The following is an 18,548-nucleotide window of genomic DNA, read 5'->3' as shown; positions in this document are numbered from 1 at the left end:
TCAACCTAGTCAGACAGCTTTCATGCCTGGACGACACATACTCGAAGGAGTGGTTCTCTTACATGAAACACTTCATGAGATTCACCCGAAGAAACTAGACGGGGTTATCTTAAAAGTGGATTTCGAGAAGGCTTATGATAAAGTAAAATGACCTTTTCTTCAGAAAGCAATGCGCATGAAGGGTTTTAGTGAAACCTGGAGGCACCAGGTGGATACTCAAGTACAGAAAGGTAGTGTCAAAATTAAGGTGAACGATGACATCGGTCACTACTTCCAGATGCATAAGGGGTTGAGATGTTCGCACACGAACACGTCACCATGTACCCTCGATGCCGGGGGTGATGCACCGCAGCTCGTGTCGAAGGAGGTCCGACCGGCAGCGTGATACGCAGGACAGCCGGCAGACGTTTTTGTAGACCCGAAGCCCCGCTTACCCGGGAGGGACCCCGTCAGGGCTCGCGGCGGCTATGGGCCGCTCCAGGTCGATTCGCTCACCCCTAGAGCCTCGTGATTCCGCAGCCCTCCGGCATGAAGAACTAGCGAAGAACGAGAAGAAAGATACAAGGGAGAGATAAAAAGTAGATGAACACGAAAAAGTAGTAGATGTGTTTATTCGATTGGTGTTGTTGTTCAATCGGCCGTCACCTCTTATCTATATAAGAGGCGGATGGACTTCCCGTGTAAGAAAAGGACTTGCTTGTCATCCAAATCATCAAAATCTGGCCAAATTCGGACTTCTCACGACTTCCGGTCCGGATGTCCGGCTCTAGGCCCGGATGATCCGGCCTAGCATAGTTTTCTGACAGCACCTTACTCTTTTGGCTCTAGAATCCACATATGACCTCGGATTTGGACGTTTTTTACATCCAAATCAACCGCCTCGACGAGACGCACAACTTTCATGTTGAACACTTTTCGATCTGAGGCCATCTTGTGGGTGTTTAGGGTCGTTTTCTAAAGTCTGCAGCAGAAAAACTTATCTGGACGTCCGGATTCATGTCCGGATTATCCGGGCTTTACCCAGATGATCTAGGTGCCATCTGGATGATAGCTCGGATGTTTGGGTCATTCATCCAGCCTTCCCGGCCGGCCTGGATGATCTGGCCAAATACTACTGTAACCCACTGTTTTGCGTGTAACTTTTGCATACGACCTCGAATGAGGACGATTTTTATATCAAAATCGTCCGTTTCGACGAGACGAAGAAATTTGCAGTTGTAACTTTTTCCATCAGAGGCCATCTTGGTTAGGTTTCATGCCATTTTCTAATCTGGTATCAATACGAACATCTCTAAGATTGTCATAACTTTTGCATCCGAGCTCCGTTTTGGACCATCTATATATTTATTCCCATCGGCTTGAAGAGAGTCATCCAATGGTGACATGAAATCATGAATTTGACATCATCTCATTATAACCTCAAGTTACTCTTTGCGATCATGCCATTTTTTAGTGTCAACACATGTCCCCCCTGTTTTTCGGCAAAGGTAGCGTGCCGAAAAATAACTTGTACCTGTTGGTTCTAAGGACGATGTCAACACTCCATCGGCCACTTTGCATGTGCTTAGGGCGATAAATGTATATCGGCCATTATTTGTTTGAATCCTTGATGCAAACTTGTGTGAAACCTTTTCAACTTCATTAACAATTTGATGATAAAGTTCCATAGATATGTATCTCAAGGCCATCCTCTGAACCATATTGTTCACCCTTTTGTTAGGACTTTGCAGATAATCAACAATAAACTTTCTCCAATCCTCACTTTTACCTGCATAAAAAAATATTAGTGGCCGAAGCGGTGGACTTCGGTTCGGCCTTACCTATGTTGATGAGACTAAGCATCAGCTATTGATAGAAATGCAACACATCATGATTAACATAGTAGCCAGATGCTTGCTGTGCCAACTTTTCCGAATTGTCATGTCTAGAAATATGAACAATTTTAAAGCAACCCAAGGTAAATTTTGCATCTAGACATACCTCAAGATAAACTATAAGTGATTCGTCAAAACATTGATAACTCTTGGATATTTGTTGTACTACTCATAACGAATCACCCAAAGTCTCAATATGTATAGCACCTATGGCAACCAAAAGCTCCAAACTGAATAAAATTTTATACTCGGCTTTGATTATTGTGAAAAAAATATTTTAAGCAGCATGAGGCTTGTTTTGGTCTCCAATTGAACTAAGGACGGTGTTAGGATACTACACCGGACATGCTTTGACATATTCTTAGGGCGATAGATAAATATCGGCCATTAACATGAGATCCATGTAGAATTCACCCACCAAATTATGTATAGCCGAAATAAACAAATAAAATAGGAATAAAATATTCGGCCCCTTTGTATTAGCAACAATGTAACTAACCATATGTATTGTAATTTGGTAATACCCTCTCGTGATATAGAAAATTATGTTGCATCCATGGATCAAAATAAATCCATGGAGGGTAATTGATCATACCTAGGGATGAATTCCATGGCAAAGGCATCAACAGCATGGTTGAAGAAAATGGATGATGTGCTAACCGAAGATTTTGATGTTGTAATGCGCACCTTCGGCTTAATTGTTTGTTGCTTTCATTCTTTTCCTTCTTCACTTTTATTGTACTTGTTGCAATAGAAGCATGCACATCATTTTTGTCTTGATTGATCTTCTTGGGAACCCATGCCATGTTCTTCTTTCTCAGCTCTTGTGCACTAAGATTTTGTAATTTCTTCTTTTGCCAATATGATAAGCCGAGTGAGCATGTCGGCTATGACTTTGTTTCAACCAATGGCAACTCGTTTTGGGCCTTGTGCACCCTCAACCTCTTTTCTTCAGATTTGGCACTCTGTTTTTTATTAATTGATTGCTTCACTTCTTTGCCTTTTGTAGCCAATGTCAACACTTTAATTGGATCTTTGTTATTTGAGATCAAATCTGAAGCAACACACTTACGACCATCTCTTTTCACGTGGTAAATTTGCTTTACCGCCTCTTTCTTCTTCCTTGAGCTCTGGACCGATTCGTTATGATTGAAACGGTCTTTAACATGTGATCGTTCAAATGTTGATCTTCTCGGAGATGCATAATATTGGTGAGATGGTCTAAAATAAGATGGAAAATGTGCCCTTGTATCATACCTGTCCCATGATGAATATGGATCTATATGAACATAGGGAGGCATCCACGACATTGGCATTGGCGGCCAAAAATAAGGATATGAATATGTTGCATTAAAATTATCACTTTGCCAATACCGATCCTCATATTTGCGCCTTGGGGGTGATATTGGTTTCTTTGCATGATTTGGCCGATAAGCATTCTTCTCTTCACTCTTCTTTTGATATTTATCCATTAGTTCAGCGAAGGTGATTTTTGATCTCTTACACTTGCGCTTATTTCGGCCTTTTTTTTCTTTTGGTTTGCTTTCATTGATCATTGGATTTGCTTGCTGCCCCCCAGTCCTTGGCGTCTCCATTGTAGCTTTGATGCAATTTTCGCCCTCAAGATTATGTTCATTATGCTTTTCAACAACTTCTTTACTTGAAAGCTTGATACCACTAGTAGAAAATAGGGCTTTGGTCCAGGCCGGGTCAACCCATTAGTCCTGGTTCAGTCCAGAACCGGGACCAATGGGGGCATTGGTCCCGGTTCGTGAGCCCAGGGGGCCGGCCGGGCCACGTGGGCCATTGGTCCCGGTTCATCTGGACCTTTTGGTCCCGGTTGGTGGGACGAACCGGGACCAATGGGCCTCGCTCCTGGCCCACCACCATTGGTCCCGGTTGGTGGCTTGAACCGGGACCAAAGGCTCCCCTTTAATACCGGTTCATGCCACCAACCGGGACCAATGAGGTGCCTATACATACCCCCTCGCGTAAGAGCAGAGCACACTGCTCTGTTTTTTTCTGGCCGAGGGGGAGAGGGCTTGGTGGTGCTCTAGCTCACCTCCTATGCACACAAGGTGTTCGATGGAATGCCCGAGCCACACTACTTAAACTTTCTCCTCTCCAAGCTCGACCTCCAAGCTCCATTTTCCACAATATTTGTCTAGGTTTAGCGGTCTGTCACGCCCCGTCCCCGTCTTCACCGCCGTCGATCATCCGCGCTGAGCTTATCGCTGGCACCACCGTGGTGAGCCTCTTGTTCTTATCTTCTTTCTGAAAGGAAAAATGTTCTTACTTGTATGTTTACATAGATACTTGTATTATTTTCTTACTTTTATTATTGCATCTTATATAGTGCGATGGTTTTGGTATCCGCCCCCGTCGGCCCTTGTCCTGTCTATGATTCGGATGTGGTATATATATTATCTTTATAACTATTGGTTCATTTGTTGTTTATGAAAATTATGCCGACCAACGTGACATAGATTTTATTTATGTAGGATGTATGTGAATCGGAAATGCCAACCGACCCTATTGTCGAGAGGTTAAATTTAGTTGAAGAAGAAAACAATTTTTTGAAGGAAAAAATAAAAAAAATTGAGGAGGAGAAGATGATATTGGAGTTGCATGTTGCGGATGTCGTCGATGATCACAAGATCAAGATGGATGCAATGCGCTTGAAGATTAGAAAGATTAGAAAATATGCCATTCATACCGAGGCTTGGTATCATTATGCCGTTGGATCAATTGTTACCTTGGTTGCGATTATGATCGCATTTGTTTTCGCATTGAAATATTTTACATAGTTTCAATGTATGGTTTAATTAATTAGATGCTGTGGAGAGCTATATGTTGTTAGATGAGAACTATGTATGCACTTTGGTTTTAATGTGATGATGAACTTCTATTAATTTGGACACTTAATTATATATAATGCACGCAGATGAACCGGCAATGGATGTACGGTGACAGAAACACCTGCGAGTACATTAAGGGCGTGCATGAGTTTCTCAATGAGGCTGAGGCAAACAAGCAGAATGGTTTTATGTGTTGTCCATGCACTGAATGTGGGAATACGAGGTCTTACTCTAACCGGAAAATCCTTCACTCCCACCTGCTTTACAAGGGTTTCATGCCACACTATAATGTTTGTACGAGGCACGGAGAAATAGGGGTTATGATGGAAGACGGCAAAGAAGAAGAGTACGATGACAACTATGTGCCCCCTGAATACGGTGATGCAGCAACGGGGGAAGCTGGTGAAGATCAAGAGGAACCAGATGATGTGCCTAATGATGCTGCAACGGGTGAAGCTGCTGAAGATCAAGAGGAACCAGACGATGTGCCCGATGATGATGATCTCCGCCGGGTCATTGTCGATGCAAGGACGCAATGCGAAAGTCAAAAGAAGAAGCTGAAGTTCGATCGCATGTTAGAGGATCACAAAAAAGGGTTGTACCCAATTTGCGAAGATGGCAACACAAAGCTCGGTACCATACTGGAACTGCTGCAGTGGAAGGCAGAGAATGCTGTGGCTGACAAAGGATTTGAGAAGCTACTGAAAATATTGAAGAAGAAGCTTCCAAAGGATAACGAATTGCCCGACAGTACATACGCAGCAAAGAAGGTCATATGCCCTCTAGGATTGGAGGTGGAGAAGATACATGCATGCCGTAATGACTGCATCCTCTACCGCGGTGCATACAAGGATCTGAACGCATGCCCGGTATGCGGTGCATTGCGGTATAAGATCAGACGAGATGACCCTGGTGATGTTGACGGCGAGCCTCCCAGGAAGAGGGTTCCTGTGAAGGTGATGTGGTATGCTCCTATAATACCACGGTTGAAACGTCTGTTCAGAAACAAAGAGCATACCAAGTTTATGCGATGGCATAGTGAGAACCGAAAGAAAGATGGGAAGTTGAGAGCACCCGCTGACGGGTCGCAGTGGAGAAAAATCGAGAGAAAGTACTGGGATAAGTTTGCAAAGGACCCAAGGAATGTATGGTTTGCTTTAAGCGCGGATGGCATTAATCCTTTCGGGCAGCAGAGCAGCAATCACAGCACCTGGCCCGTGACTCTGTATGTATAACCTTCCTCCTTGGATGTGCATGAAGCGGAAGTTCATTATGATGCCAGTTCTCATCCAAGGCCCTAAGCAACCCGGCAACGACATTGATGTGTACCTAAGGCCATTAGTTGAAGAACTTTTACAGCTGTGGAATGGAAACGGTGTACGTACGTGGGATGAGAGCAGGCAGGAGGAATTTAACCTAAAGGCGTTGCTGTTCGTGACCATCAACGATTGGCCCGCTCTCAGTAACCTTTCAGGACAGACAAACAAAGGATACCACGCATGCACGCACTGTTTAGATGACACTGAAAGTATATACCTGGACAAATGCAGGAAGAATATGTACCTGGGCCATCGTCGATTTCTTCCGACAAACCATCAATGTCGAAAGAAAGGCAAGCATTTCAAAGGCGAGGCAGATCACCGGAAGAAGCCCGCCATGCGTACCGGTGATCACGTACTTGCTATGGTTAATGATTTACACGTAATCTTTGGAAAGGGTCCCGGTGGACTAGCTGTTCCGAATGACGCTGAGGGACACGCACCCATGTGGAAGAAGAAATCTATATTTTGGGACCTACCCTACTGGAAAGACCTAGAGGTCCGCTCTTCAATCGACGTGATGCACGTGACGAAGAACCTTTGCATGAACCTGCTAGGCTTCTTGGGCGTGTATGGGAAGACAAAAGATACACCTGAGGCACGGGAGGACCTGCAACGTTTGCACGAAAAAGATGGCATGCCTCCAAAGTAGTATAAAGGTCCTGCCAGCTACGCTCTTACGAAAGAAGAGAAATAAATCTTCTTTGAATGCCTGCTCAGTATGAAGGTCACGACTGGCTTCTCGTCGAATATAAAGGGAATAATAAATATGCCAGAGAAAAAGTTTCAGAACCTAAAGTCTCATGACTGCCACGTGATTATGACGCAACTGCTTCCGGTTGCATTGAGGGGACTTCTACCGGAAAACGTCCGATTAGCCATTGTGAAGCTAGTGCATTCCTCAATGCAATCTCTCAGAAGGTGATCGATCCAGAAATCGTACCAAGGCTAAGGAGTGATGTGGCACAATGTCTTGTCAGTTTCGAGCTGGTGTTCCCACCATCCTTCTTCAATATCATGATGCACGTCCTAATTCATCTAGTCGACGAGATTGTCATCCTGGGGCCCGTATTTCTACACAATATGTTCCCCTTTGAGAGTTTCACGGGAGTCCTAAAGAAATATGTCCGTAACCACGCTAGGCCAGAAGGAAGCATCTCCATGGGCCATCAAACAGAGGATGTTATCGGGTTTTGTGTTGACTTCATTCCTGGCCTTAAGAAGATAGGTCTCCCTAAATCGCGGTATGAGGGGAGACTGACTGGAAAAGGCACTCTTGGAAGTGACTCAATAATATGTAGGGACGGATATTCTTGGTCTCAAGCACACTACACAGTTCTACAGAACTCTACCTTGGTGACCCCGTATGTCGATGAACACAAGAACAGTCTGCGCTCCAAACACTCGGAGCAGTGCGACGAATGGATTACATGTGAACACATCAGGACTTTCAGCAATTGGTTGGAAACACGTCTTAGAGGTGACAACACTGTTTGTGATGAGTTGTACTTGTTGTCCAGGGGACCATCTTTGACTGTATTGACTTACAAAGGATACGAGATAAATGGGAATACATTTTACATGATCGCCCAAGATCAAAAGAGCACCAACCAAAACAGCGGTGTCCGCTTTGATGTAGCAACCGAGAGCGGAAAGGACACATATTATGGTTACATAGTGGACATATGGGAACTTGACTACGAACCTGATTTTAAGGTCCCTTTGTTTAAGTGCAAATGGGTCAATCTGTCAGGCGGCGGGGTACAGGTAGACCCATAGTACGGAATGACAACAGTGGATCTGAAAAATCTTGGGTACACCGACGAACCATTCGTCCTAGCCAATGATGTGGCACAGGTTATCTATGTGAAGGACATGTCTACCAAACCGAGAAAAAGAAAAGATAAGGAAGCAAATACATCATACGATGAGCCAAAGCGCCACATAGTTCTTTCACGAAAAAGGGACATCCTAGGAGTGGATGGCAAGACAGACATGTTTGAAGATTATGAAAAGTTTCATGAAATTCCTCCCTTCAATGTCAAGGCTGACCCAAGCATCCTGGTAAACGATGAAGATTATCCATGGTTACGGCGCAATAAGCAAATGACACAAGCGAAGAAAAAGTGAAGACTTTCTCCCGCAACTATTGTGATGATACCATGCCAACTTTGTAACACACGAGTATGCTACCATTGTCCGTTTTGTACATGCACATGCTATGTGGGTGAAATTATGATACCATGCCAACTTTCAACTTTTTCAGAGTTCATTTGAAATGCTTTAATGTCTTATGGTTCGGCCCTCGTAATACCATTATTCAAATTTTAACTATTCAAATTTGAAAACTAATGGCACTAACAGAAAGTTTATAATTTTTTCTAAAACTAATGGCACTAACAGAAAGTTTATAATTTTTCTGACCTAAAAGCAAAAGGAATTAAAAAATGCAAAAAATAAAAGAAAATAAATAATGCAAAAACAAAAAAAACTGGAAAAAGTAAAGTTAATCACAAACTTGTGATTCAAACAAATTTCAAAGAATTCAAATTTTAACTATTAAAATTTGAAAACTAATGGCACTAACAGAAAGTTTATAATTTTTCTAAAACTAATGGCACTAATAGAAAGTTTATAATTTTGCTCCTCGCCCCTGGCCCATGACCATTAGTCCCGGTTTGTGCCACAAACCGGGACTAAAGGGTTTGTCCTCGTTGCGGGCAGAGTTTAGTCCCACCTCGCCAGCCGAAGGGTGCTCACACCGGTTTATAAGCCCTTCCCTCTCTGCCTTGTTGAGCTCCTCTCAAAGTGAAAATAGATGCCCTAATAGAGAAAAGTTTAACCTAAATTCAGAGTGAATTTCTCTGAAATTCATAGAAATTTACTATGAATTTAGGTTGAATTTTCTCTATAAGCGCATCTATTCTCATTTTTTAGTAAGTTAATCACAAACTTGTGATTCACACAAATTTCAAAGAATTCAAATTTTAACTATTCAAATTTGAAAACTAATGGCACTAACAGAAAGTTTATAATTTTTCTAAAACTAATGACACTAACAGAAAGTTTATAATTTTGCTAACCTAAAAGCAAACAGAATTAAAAATTAAAGCAAAAACAAAAGAAAATAAATAATGCAAAAAACAAATCAAAAAAAGGAAAAAACTATTTTATAGTAAAGTTAATCACAAAATAAAATAAATAAAGCAACAAAGAAAACAAAAAAAACTATATAAGTGTTTTCAAATTTGAAAACTAATGGCACTAACAGAAAGTTTATAATTTTTCTAAAACTAAAAGCAAAAAGAATAAAAAAATAAAGCAAAAAACAAAAGAAAATAAATAATGCAGAAAACAAAACAAAAAAACTAGAAAAATAGCAACAATAAGTATTTTGTTGTAAGTAGAAACAAAATAAAAGAATTAAAATAAAATAAGAGAATTAAAAAGTTTATAATTTTTCTAAAACTAAAAGCATAAAGAATTAAAAAATAAAGCAAAAAACAAAATAAAATAAAATAAATAAAGCAACAAAAAACAAAAAAAAGTGCCACCTACTGGGCCCCCACGGCCTGAATACGACTAGAAACCCATCCAAGGGCAGGATTCAGGCCCGCAGGAGGCCCAGTAGGCCCAGAGGCATAGAAGTGACAATTAGGCCCGTAAGCCTGCAATGGAGAGAAGCTCGAGAGGGGTGCGGCAGTGGGGCTTATGAACCACTGCGCACCCCTCTCAACTAGCGAGGTGGGAGTAAACTTTCGACGCCGCAGCAGCACAAGGCCTTTGGTCCCGGTTGGTGGCACCAACTGGGACTAAAGGGGGCATTGGTCACGGTTCGTGCCCCCCTTTAGTCCCGGTTGGTGCTACCAACCGGGACCAAAGGCCGCCGCTTCCCGCCCTTTGGGCTGCTGAAAAGAGGCCTTTGGTCCCGGTTGGTGGCACCAACCAGGACTAATGCCCACCTTTAGTCCCGGTTGCTACCATGAACCGGGACTAAAGGCCCTGCTCTACAAGCCCACACTTAGGAAATTTTCACTCTCATCTTGCAGTTGCCGCCCCCGACGACGCCGACGCCGCCCGCCCCGGCCCGCCCCCGTCATCGCCGTCGCCCGCGCCCCTGCCCCGACGCGCGCCGCCCCGGCCTGCCCTCGTCACCGTCGCCCGCATCCCTGCTCCGACGCGCGCCACCCCGACCCGCCCTCACCGTCGCCCGCGCCGGCCCCTTCCCCGAAGCGCGCCGCCCCGGCCCGCCGTCGCCGTCGCCCGCGCCCCCTACCCCGTGCGCGCGCCCACTGCCCCGTCGCCATGCTCGCCGCCGAACCCGCGGTCCTCCTGGTCCGGCCGGCGCCCTCCCTAGCTAGCATTTTTTTTCATATATATGCTTTTTTCCCTTATATATGCTTGTTTTATATATATATGTATATATGTTCTCTGTGTATATATATATGTTCATGTATATATGCAAAAGATAGTTTTTTTAGCAAAATTAGGATTTTTTTCTGTTCATAGATTTTTTTGGTGATATTAATTATTGTAAATATGCAAATGTTTGTATATTCATATGAACAATGAATTAGGCAATACTACTTCATGTATTTTTAAGAAGGAAGAAGAAGAAAAAGAATGAGAGGAAAAAGGAAATAATAAGAGGAAGAAAGGAGAAGAAGAGGGGAGAGGAAGACGAGGAGAAATAAATAAGAAGAAGAAAAAGAAGAGGAGAAGAAGAAAGGAATAGAGGAGAAGAAGAGAAAAATAGAATATATATTCTATTTTCTCTTTTCTCCTCTATTCCTTTCTTCTTCTCCTCTTTTTTATTCTTCTTCTTTTTCTTCGACACGTGGGGGGGGGTCGATATACCCCCTCCCGATAACTTCAACACGAGGGGGGTCGATATACCTCCTCCCCGATAATATTATTTTTTTGTTCATATTTTTTTCATAGCATTATTTCCATGTATATATGTATGTGGCTATGTATGTATAGATGGATAGCATTTTTTTCCATGTATGTATGTCATTGTCGATATACCCCCTCCCCGTTAACTTCGACAGGAGGGGGGGGGTCGATATAACCCTCCCCGATAACTTCGACATGAGGGGGGTCGATATACCCCGTCCCTGATAACTTCGACATGAGGGGGGTCGAGAACTAGTTTAGGGGGTCGAGGGTTGAGAACTAGTTTAGGGGGTCAAGAGTCAAGAACGTTGGACATTCATGAGAGAGGCGGGGAAGAAGGGGAAGAAGAGGGAGAAGAAGAGGAGAGGAAGAAGAGCAAGTCTTCTCCTCTATTCTTTCTTCTCTTCTTTTTTCTTCTTCTTCCTATATGTATTAGTTTTTTTATTTAGGTTGTTAATTAGTAGATATTAATTTTGTTCATATATGTATGGATGCATGTGATATGTGTGTATGCATGTATGTATCGGGTATGTCGTTGTCGATATGCCCCCTACCCAATAACCGACATGAGGGGGTCGAGAGGGGGTCTAGGGTCGCCAAGGGGTCGAGGGTCGTCGAACATGAGAGGATGAAGAGGATAAAAAAAGAAGAGGAAGAAGAAAAAAGAAGAGAACGCCCGCGTCACTTGTGGGACGTGGATGTAGTGTCCGACACCGACGGCCACATGTATCTCACACCCACGATACTTGCTATTTAGGGTTTCCTCTACCGCTCGGTGACCCTCGATGACCCTCGTTCCTGATAAAAAAAAGAGGAAGAAGAAGAAAAAAAGAGGAGAAGTTCCTCTTCTTTTTTTATCCTTGAAGCGTTGTCGAGGCCACCCCAAACCCTAGAGAAGCAGCATCGAGGCCACCCCAAACCCTAGAGAAGCAGCGTCGAGGCCACTAATTAATATTAGTTCTACGTCTGCCACTAATATATCCATCTGTCATGTTTGAATAATAATTGCCATGTTGTCAATATTTGTAGAAACTATGGACACCGCCCGAGACGAAGTACAAGAAGAGTTGTTGGGGGACATAATCGCACGAGGAAGTGATGCCGTCTGCTGGTTGTTTCTCAATGACACCGACGGTCTGGAAGCAGCTGGCTATGATTATGATGGCTCCGGTGACCGTATGCCGGTGCAAGAAGGAGACCGTGAGGACGGCTCCGGTGACCCAATGCCGGTGCAAGAAGGAGACCGTGATGACGTCTCCGGTGACCGAACCGAGTCCAGCCAGGTATATATATTAGTTAAGCTTCTGCTGACTAGCTAATTAATGCATTCATTGTTTTGGTATGTACACATATTAATTAAGTATTTGTTCTTTTTTCTAGCCCTCCGGATCGAGCACAACTTCGGTAAAGAGACGAGGCCCGAAGAAAAAGTTGAGCTCGGATGAAAAGTTTGAGATCATAGCAATCGCGCCCGACGACCAACTGATTGAACCCCTCCGGACAAAGAGCGCATTTGTTGCTCAGTGCGGGGTTTTGGTTAGGGACAAGATCCCGATCAGCATCCAGCAATGGTTAAAGCCGGCTACAGAAGACCCTGAGGTGTCTTATGTCAATGATATGCAGAAAAATGATCTTTGGACTGAGCTGAAGTCAAATTTCACCCTACCGCCAGAGGATGATCCGGAGAAGCCAGTTAAAGAGCAATTAATCAAGTCTTTTGCTCTTAATAGGATGGCAGAACTATTCAGGAGGTGGAAGAAAGAGCTGAATAAGTTTGTCGAAAATAAAGAGACACCAGAATTCAAGGGCAGATATGAGAAGATCAGAGATCACTGGCCCGCATTTGTGGCCCACAAGACATTGGAAAAGAGTAAGAAGATGTCGGCAACAAACAAGCAAAATGCTGCGAAGAAGAAGCATCACCATCGCACGGGGTCAGGTGGCTACCTCGTAGCCCGGCCTAAGTGGGCCAAGACTGAGAATGATCTGGTTGATAAAGGGATCGAACCAGAGACAATTACCTGGCCAGACCATTGCCGGACTTGGTTCTTCAGGGCTGGCGGAACCTTGGACCCTGTATCAGGGAAGTGCATTTGGACGGACGAGCAAATGGAAATACCAGTCAAGAGGCTTAAGCACTATATCGAAGCAGCGCATCAAGGGACGTTCTTTCCAGACAGAGAGAACGACGAGCTCACAATGGCCCTCGGGAATCCTAAGCACCCTGGACGGACACGAGGCACGCCAGGCTCCATTCCATGGAAGGTTGGGTTTCCGAACGCAGGCGGTTACAAATGCCACGAGAGGAGGAAAAAAGTGCAGCAGACCCAAATGCAGGCGCTGCAATCAAGGGTACAAGCGATAGAGGAATGAGAAGCAAATCACAGCAAATGAACTGCCGAAGCTTCCCCCGAAGCTACCCTGCCATCTCAGCGGAGAAGCAGCATTTCTTCCACCGAGCTGCTTTAGCCGGAGCATGCCTTGACGGCTCCTGCCAGCTATCCCGTGGATGCTATCACGGAGTCTCAAAATTGCCACCTTATGACGCGATGGATGAATTTGAAGGTCAAGGTGGCTGTTGGCTCTGTTTATCCTACTGAACCCGGTGCAACTTTTCACTGCCAGCCGATTCCAGAAGGATATGCTAGGGTGATGGTGGATGAAATAACGGAGGGATTTGAGGACCTCCAGCTTGACCACCCTACCGGTGAAGGGAAGACTAGGCTGGGTTCTGCTCTGAAGACTCCATGCCTATGGCGGAAGGAGCTCATCAACCTTCCGAACTGGATGCCTCTGCCTCCTCCTCCTCCTCCGGCAAGTCAGGGCACTCCGCCTCCTCCACCGCCTCCTCCTCCGGCGAGTGACGACAGGGCACTCGGCCGGCTCCTTCTCCGGTGTGTGGTGGCACTCCGCCTCCTTCTCCGCCTGCGCCGGCGCGCCCGAGCAGCCAGCCTCCTCCTTCTCCGCCTCGTCAGGGCGGAAGAGACCTGCCGCCGCTCCGGCTGCTCCGGCGCGTCGTAGTCCTTCTCCTCCGCCTCGTAAGCAAGTAAAGAAGACGACCGCTCCGTCTGCTCTGCCGGCATCTAGCAGTACAGCCAGAGGCGGGAGGACATACAGATTCGATCCTTCTCTGGAGACTCCAGAGAAGTTACCATATGAGAGGACCCCGGAGGAGAATGCCGAGATCGCGCGAGAAGAAGTGAGGAACTTCTTTGAAGGGGTGAAAGCAAAGAAACATCCACCTCCGGAGAAGAAGGTAGATCCGGTGAAAGTGAAGCACACTCTGGCTGCCCTAACAAAACCACCCAAGTCTCCGCCGAAAGGAAACTATGAGCGCATTATTGGAAAGGAATTTGTCGAAGCGGAGCGGTCGGGAAGTACTGTCAGTGATCAAAGGCTGAAAGAACGACGAGCTGGGAAACAAATTGCACAGCTCGGCGAACAAGCGAAGAAATCGTGCCCCCCGCTCAAGGTGCCTAGCGACATCGTCGCTAATGATCCAAGGATGGTGCCCGGTTATAGCAATCTTGGAGATTACCTACCCGACAATGTACATTATGATTTCATGGAGGTGCAGATACAAAGATACGAGTACGGGAAGCCTCTCGTCAAAGATGAAAGATCTCTATCAATGATGATGCGAAGATTGCATGATTGGTACTTGAAAATCTGCAGGGAGTCTGGGGGGAGGAGTACTTTGTATATGAGAGTTAAAAAGGAGCATGACCTCGTTGGAATTGATCTGTTGCCTGTTCCATTTGAGGAGTTCTTTCAGTTTTTCAATCAATTGGCCCTCGATAAAGAAACGGTCACCTGCTACTGTCTGTAAGTAGTACTACTTCTGCCATTAAGTCTCTCTATATAGCTCAACTCTTTCATTGCATGTATTTATAATTATCCTCGCTATATTATGCAGATTGAAGATCGCCGAATTGAAGAAAAGACAAGTCGGTGATATTGGGTTCATTAACACATATCTCATAGATGAAACTGAGGTTAAATTTCATCCCGCAGATACCGAGGCCAACTTGCTACGATCGTTGGTAATAAATGAAAAAAAGATATAATACTCTTTCCTTACAACTTCAAGTGAGTGTTACTGTCTTGTGCGTATTCGGTTTCCCTTATATATTAGTCAAGGTTATTGTAATGTAATTGATGAGTTATGCATGCGTGTGCAGTTTCCACTATATTCTCCTAGAGATTAAGCTTGAGCAGGGACTAGTAACCGTCTTAGACTCAAGACGAAAAGATCCCCAGGACTATGCGGACATGACTTAAATGCTCGAGAAGTAAGTTAAATCGATCATTATCCACCACATCAGCATCTTTGTTCATTTCCTGATATATCAAGTAATTGTTTTCTTTGTCTGGCAGGGTTTGGAAAAAATTCACCAAAAAAGCTCCGGGACTCCCGAAGAAGCTGCAATTTAGACACCCGAAAGTAAGTACTATAGTAGCATGTTCCGCGCATCTCCTATTGATTCAAGCGTTAGTTTCATCAATACCATTTGGCATTCTTGCTTATCAGTTTGATTGACCTCTATTTCTTGTAAAGTGGTTGTGGAAGGAACAAGGGAAAAATTTCTGTGGATACTACATTTGCGAGTCCATCCGCCACACGACCTGTGAGCGGGGCTACACTGACGAACAATATGAAGTGCGTAAATAACAACATTCACAATTTTATTTTATTACCATCATTTGTGTTGAGTTTCATTCATTCATATATGTATGTATGTATGTATGTATGTATTGACCCCCTTCTTCAAATTAGATGTTTCGGAAGCGGGATGAACTCCTAGCACCAGCTCGCATGCGAGCAATTCAAGAGGAATTGGCGGCATTCTTTCTTGACCACGTGATCGCTGAAGACAGAGAATCCTATGTGGACCATGAGTCCGTATGTTAGGAGATTATATTTGTAAGAGATAATTATGTTGGGTTTCGTAGTAATTTCAAAAAAATTCCTACGCACACGCAAGATCATGGTGATGCATAGCAACGAGAGGGGAGAGTGTTGTCTACGTACCCTCGTAGACCGCAACGGAAGCGTTGACGCAACATAGAGGAAGTAGTCGTACATCTTCCCGATCCGACCGATCCAAGCGCCGTTACTCCGGCACCTCCGAGTTCTTAGCACACGTACAACTCGATGACGCTCCCCGGGCTCCGATCCAGCAAAGCTTCGGGGATGAGTTCCGTCAGCACGACGGCGTGGTGACGATGATGATGTTCTACCGACGCAGGGCTTCGCCTAAGCACTGCAACGATATGACCGAGGTGGAATATGGTGGAGGGGGGCACCGCACACGGCTAAGGAACGATCATGATGATCAACTTGTGTCCTCTAGGGTGCCCCCTACCCCCGTATATAAAGGATGGAGGGGAAGGTGCGGCCGGCCCCAAGGGGTGCGCCTGGAGGAGTCCTACTCCCACCGGGAGTAGGACTCCCCTCTCTCTTGCCTTGTTGGAGAAGGAAAGGGAGAGGGAGAAGAGGAAAGGGGGGCGCCACCCCTCCCTTCCTTGTCCTATTCGGACTAGGGGGGGAGGGGGCGCGCGGCCTGCCCTGGCCGGCCCCTCTCTTCTCCCTTATGGCCCATGTAGGCCCATCAACCCCCGGGGGGGTTCCGGTAACCCCCCGGTACTCCGGTAAAATGCCGATTTTCACCCGGAACAATTCCGATGTCCAAATATAGACTTCCAATATATCGATCTTTATGTCTCGACCATTTCAAGACTCCTCGTCATGTCCGTGATCACATCCGGGACTCCGAACTAACTTCGGTACATCAAAATGCATAAACTCATAATAACTGTTATCGTAACGTTAAGCGTGCGGACCCTACGGTTCGAGAACAATGTAGACATGACTGAGACAAATCTCCGGTCAATAACCAATAGAGGGACCTGGATGCCCATATTGGCTCCTACATATTCTACGAAGATCTTTATCGGTCAGACCGCATAACAACAAACGTTGTTCCCTTTGTCATCGGTATGTTACTTGCCCGAGATTCGATCGTCGGTATCCAATACCTAGTTCAATCTCGTTACCGGCAAGTCTCTTTACTCGTTCCGTAATACATCATCTCGCAACTAACTCATTAGTTGTAATGCTTGCAAGGCTTATGTGATGTGCATTACCGAGAGGGCCCAGAGATACCTCTCCGACAATCGGAGTGACAAATCCTAATCTCGAAATACGCCAACCCAACATCTACCTTTGGAGACACCTGTAGAGCACCTTTATAATCACCCATTTACGTTGTGACGTTTGGTTGCACACAAAGTGTTCCTCCGGCAAACGGGAGTTGCATAATCTCATAGTCATAGGAACATGTATAAGTCATGAAGAAAGCAACAGCAACATACTAAACCATCGGGTGCTAAGCTAATGGAATGGGTCATGTCAATCAGATCATTCAACTAATGATGTGACCTCGTTAATCAAATAACAACTCTTTGTTCATCTTTAGGAAACATAACCATCTTTGATTAACGAGCTAGTCAAGTAGAGGCATACTAGTGACACTTTGTTTGTCTATGTATTCACACATGTATTATGTTTCCGGTTAATACAATTCTAGCATGAATAATAAACATTTATCATGATATAAGGAAATAAATAATAACTTTATTATTGCCTCTAGGGCATATTTCCTTCAGTCTCCCACTTGCACTAGAGTCAATAATCTAGATTACACAGTAATGATTCTAACACCCATGGAGCCTTGGTGCTGATCATGTTTTGCTCGTGGAAGAGGCTTAGTCAACGGGTCTGCAACATTCAGATCCGTATGTATCTTGCAAATCTCTATGTCTCCCACCTGGACTAGATCCCGGATGGAATTGAAGCGTCTCTTGATGTGCTTGGTTCTCTTGTGAAATCTGGATTCCTTTGCCAAGGCAATTGCACCAGTATTGTCACAAAAGATTTTCATTGGACCCGATGCACTAGGTATAACACCTAGATCGGATATGAACTCCTTCATCCAGACTCCTTCGTTTGCTGCTTCCGAAGCAGCTATGTACTCCGCTTCACATGTAGATCCCGCTACGACGCTTTGTTTAGAACTGCACCAACTGACAGCTCCACCGTTTAATGTAAACACGTATCCGGTTTGCGATTTAGAATCGTCCGGATCAGTGTCAAAGCTTGCATCAACGTAACCGTTTACAATGAGCTCTTTGTCACCTCCATATACGAGAAACATATCCTTAGTCCTTTTCAGGTATTTCAGGATGTTCTTGACCGCTGTCTAGTGATCCACTCCTGGATTACTTTGGTACCTCCCTGCTAAACTTATAGCAAGGCACACATCAGGTCTGGTACACAACATTGCATACATTATAGAGCCTATGGCTTAAGCATAGGGAACATCTTTCATTTTCTCTCTATCTTCCGCAGTGGTCGGGCATTGAGTCTGACTCAACTTCACACCTTGTAACACAGGCAAGAACCCTTTCTTTGCTTGATCCATTTTGAACTTCTTCAAAATCTTGTCAAGGTATGTGCTTTGTGAAAGTCCAATTAAGCGTCTTGATCTATCTCTATAGATCTTTATGCCTAATATGTAAGCAGCTTCACCGAGGTCCTT

The 18,548-nt window shown here is 44.7% G+C and overlaps 1 pseudogene; it reads left to right on the top strand.

Moving 5' to 3' along the window:
- Positions 1-7,068: 7,068 nt before the first annotated feature.
- On the top strand, positions 7,069-8,181 carry LOC147958130 (uncharacterized; annotated as a pseudogene).
- Positions 8,182-18,548: the final 10,367 nt, after the last annotated feature.

The sequence above is a fragment of the Triticum urartu genome, chromosome 7A (genome assembly GCF_056163025.1).
Source record: "Triticum urartu cultivar PI428250 chromosome 7A, HENAU_Tu73, whole genome shotgun sequence".
NCBI lineage: Eukaryota > Viridiplantae > Streptophyta > Magnoliopsida > Poales > Poaceae > Triticum > Triticum urartu.
This window is presented reverse-complemented; position numbering and strand designations above follow the sequence as displayed.